A 4,438-nucleotide genomic window follows, 5' to 3' on the forward strand; every position below is an offset into this window, starting at 1 on the left:
AAAACCTTTGCAAATAATGTATTTGTAAATGATGTATTTGTTGAGATGCAAGAATGGAAAGTGACAAAATCAAATTAACTCATGTGTTAACTAAAGAATCAACTTGGCAAAGAAAAAATAAGATACACAGAGACACTGGGCTTCTATCACGTTGTTAGAAGCAACAGGTAGGACTAAAAGGTCTTTATCAGGTTATGGCCATCTTTTCTTCCCCTCACCCATGTTGAAGTATTTATATAGGACACCTGCTATAGTTCCTCTCAGAGAGTCTCTAAACTTAAACATTGGGATTACCTAACCAGATCTAATCTTTATAGGCTTTATTTGTCCACAGGAAATGGTTGATAACTCTGGGAACCTTGGTTTAAAATCAGCCTGGAGACTATAAATTCTTCAAAAGAAACTTCTACTCTGCAATTGAAAATGTGGGCAAACTCCCTTGCAGTGTTTGAGTCCCTTTTTCCAATTCCACATTCCTTACAAGAATGAAATTTTGGCTTCATTTATAGCCACTGGGTCAGGATAGAGCAAAGGGTTTGGTATTAAAAGTTCTGATTTCATAGTTTGACTCCATACCAGCTTTATGACAAGGCAAGCTACTTGAGCTTTCCAGTCTCATTAATATATGATGTGAAGTGGGGATCATGATGATATCATATCATTTAGGATCTCCACTGCCTTGTTGATTTTCTGTGTTGAAGATTAGTTCATTGATTTAGTGGGGTGTTAAAGTCTCCTATTATCATTGTATTCCCGTCAGTTCTCTTTATGTCTGTTGTTCACTTGCTAAGTCGTGTCCGATTTTGCAACCCCTTGGACTGCAGCACACCAGGCCTCCCTGTCCTTTACTGTCTCCCAGAGTTTGCTCTAACGCCTGTCCATTGAGCCGGTGATGCCATCCAACCATCTCCTCTTCTGTTGCCCTCTTCTGCTCCTGTCCTCAATCTTTCCCAGCATCAGGGTCTTTTCCAATGAGTCAGCTCTTTGCATCAGGTGACAAAGTATTGGAGCTTTAGCTTCAGGATCAGTCCTTCCAATGAATATTCAGGGTTGATTTCCTTTAGGATTGACTGATTTCATCTTGCAGTCCAAAGGACTCTCAAGAGTCTCTCCAGCACCACAGTTCAAAAGCATCAATTCTTCAGCACTCAGCCTTCTTTATTGTCCAACTCTCACATCCATACCTGACTATTGGAAAAACCATAGCCTTGACTATACAGATCTTTGTCAGCAAAGGGATGTCTCTGCCCTATTAGTATTTGTTTTATGTATCGGGATGCTCCTCTATTGGGTGCATTGTGTTGATGACTGTAATATCCTCTTGTATTGTAATGATCCTTTTATCATTACAATAGTGCTAGTAGCTTGCCTTCTTTATCTTTCTTTATAGCTTTTGTTTTAAAGTCTACTTTGTCTGATACGAGTATTGCTCCCCTCACCCCCCTCTTCACTCCCCCCACCCGCCCAGCTTTCTTCCCATTTCCATTTCATGAAATGTCCTATGTGCCCTAAAGAGGGTCCTCTTGTAGGCAGCATGCTGTAGGTTCTTCTTTTTTCACCCAATTTTTAATTAATTATTTTAATTGGAGGATAATTACTTTACAATATTGTGATGGTTTCTGCCATACATCGACATGAATCAGCCACAGGTGCACATGTGTTTTTTAACTGGAACGTTTAGTGCATTCACATTTAAGGTAATTATTGATAGATATATTTATTGCCATTTTTAAACCTTGTTTGCCTGTTGATTTTGTATTTTCTTATTTGTCCATTTTTGTTTTCCCTTTTGTGGTTTGATGATTTTCTTTCATATTGTGTTTGTGTTTTCTTTTTGGTTTTTATGAATCTGTTGTATGTTTGATTTGTGGTTACCTTGTCTTTCAAGTGTATCAACTCCTTCCTGTATCCACTTGCTTTAGACTGGTAGTAATATAGGCTCAAACATATTCTGGGGGAAAAAATGTACATTTTCTTACTCTCCTCCCCTACATTTTATGATTTTGATGTCCTCTTTTAAATCTTCATATTCATCCTTTTGCTGTTTATTGTGGTTATCATTGCTTTCATGAATTTTTTTCATTTTTTAAAAAAAATCTGTGTCCTGGCTTATTTACTTTCCAGTTGTGATTTTCTTTCCTGTAGATTCTTACTTCTTTTCTGTGTGGAGAAGAACTTTCAGTATTTCCTTTAGGATAGGTTTAGCATTGCTGTAGTCTTTCAGTTTTTGCTTGTCTGTGAAATTCTTAATCTCTCCTTCTATTCTGAATTATATCCTTGCTGGGTAGAACATCCTAGTTTGCAGATTTTCCTATCAGGGCTTTGATTATATCTTGCCACTTCTGTCTGCCCTGTGCTGTCATATTTTCTTTTCTATCCTATTCCTTTTCATTTTTTAAAGATAGCCATGGCCAATAGTTTAAAAGGTACTGGTGTACATAAGCATGCATTATATACTTGAAACTTGTCATATATGTCAAATTACTCTATTAGTCAAGAATTTAAAGTACAGAGAACTCAAATTTTGCTAGTGTTATGGAATGGAATAAGTATTCCGTTGATTTTGGCAACTTTCAGGTGCTATCCTTTAACCACTATAGCATTAGTTTGTAATATTTCCTTTGGGATAAAGTATACTGAATTTTGTCTACGTTTGAAGCAGTCTTCACAGGAGGTTAATTAGCAGCAAACTGTGGTATTGGAAAACTTTTCACTTAGCTAATATGAACTCTCTTGTAGTTTGAAACTGATTTTTCAACTCCACCATCAAGAAGAAAAACACCATTTAACAAAGGTAATGTACTTTTCTTTTGTAGCTCTGTTCTACTACAGGGTAGTCTCTTTATTAACACAGTATTAAAATTAATTGTTCTCAAGTGGGTAGACCTATCAATTTGTTTCCTGTAGTTATTTTCAATTTCCTTGAAATTGCTTTTAGAAATATATTAATCTTCTTTATTAAACTTCTCATTACAGAATTAGCAGAAAACTCTGGTATTGGAAAACTTTTCACAAAGGCTATGGAGTCTTTAGATGAAGAAGAGAACGATTATTATTTTTCAGATTCTGATTCTGCATAGTATAAATAAGAGAACATGTCCAGGATGTTTATCAAGAAGCAGACAGTGTATTTGTGTCTTCATCTGAAGTATATATATGTTTTCTTTATAGAAACTGCACACTCTTTTTTCAAAGGTTTCATGTTTTATGTCTCTCATAAGCATCTTAGTCTGTTTAAGAAAATCATGTTCCATACAGGTTTTCTTTTTTTTTTAAAGCATTTAAGAAAATATTACTATTGTTAAACAGAGAGATGGGGGAGAATAGAATATAGATTGTAGCTACTGAGTTCATGAAAACTTTAGGTTAGCATTTGTTACCACAAGCTTTCTCCTGATTGTTTTTCTTAAAGCTTGTGATTGGCACATCCGTGAAACCTATGTAAATTTCATTTATTGCTTTTAAGTATTTTTATTAAATAGATTGAGAAGACATTTTGTTGTATTTTTAAGCAGACATAGCAAAAATTTGGTCTCAGTATTGAAAAGACTGGATTAGACAAAACATTCAGGTTACAGATTTACTACTGTAAGAAGTCAAGTTACTATGTCATGTCATAGTAAACACTGTTTTCCTTTTGGACAGCTTCTTTAGAAATAAACATCTTTTAGCATATTCTGCCATTATGTTTTAAATTTGACATGAAAATTTTTTTCCCTCTGTTTATAGTACATCACTCACCCTTTCTCTCCAGTTAGGTTGTTCAAATAAAGTAAGTTTTTTTAAAAATAATATTCGTGTTTTGGTTGGTTTTTCTAACTGCTGGATCATAGAAAAAAATGACCTTTTTGGTTAATGGTTCAGCTCTTTCCTTGAAAAATATCAGAACTTATAGAAAAAATACATTTGTTTCTTAAGAATTTAGTCAGTAATGATCAGCTACTAAAGAACTATAGAATTCATAGAAACACAAGATTTAAAAAGAATAGTGCAGGTAAAGTGAGATCATTCTCCTTTAAACTACCATGATAGTTTCTGCCACAAATATTTTTGCTAGGTGAAGGATGAAAAAAATGAAAGGGTTATGTTAGAGTAGCTCTAAAAAAACTACTGTAGAACTTTAAGTTACAAATATTTGGTGTAATAATGTGCTGTTTGATGTTAATGGATAGTATTTTAGGAATTAGAAGGTAGTTCAATTCTATAATAGGAAACAAAAAGGGTATTTTGAAATAGCATACACTTGACGTCAACTACAATGTACCCCCACTCCCCATATTCCCTGTGACCTATCAAATCTGTTTATCCCACCTGCCAGGTACCAGGTTACTCCCATTTCTTTCCATTGGGTCATTAGATAAACTAGTAAGGTTTAAGGCAACATCCAAAGGAGACTTAAAATTGGAAGAGAAAGACTTTGAGGGCTCAAAGGCAGACA

General features: G+C 34.7%; 1 long non-coding RNA gene across 1 annotated transcript; it reads left to right on the forward strand.

The window, feature by feature from the left end:
- The first annotated feature begins 1,153 nt into the window (after positions 1-1,153).
- Positions 1,154-3,792, forward strand: LOC122455096. Its single transcript, XR_006273584.1, has 2 exons — positions 1,154-2,794; positions 2,977-3,792. It is a non-coding gene; the product is annotated as an uncharacterized LOC122455096 (long non-coding RNA).
- Positions 3,793-4,438: the final 646 nt, after the last annotated feature.

The sequence above is a fragment of the Cervus canadensis genome, chromosome 17, assembly GCF_019320065.1.
Source record: "Cervus canadensis isolate Bull #8, Minnesota chromosome 17, ASM1932006v1, whole genome shotgun sequence".
NCBI classification, from domain to species: Eukaryota; Metazoa; Chordata; class Mammalia; order Artiodactyla; family Cervidae; genus Cervus; species Cervus canadensis.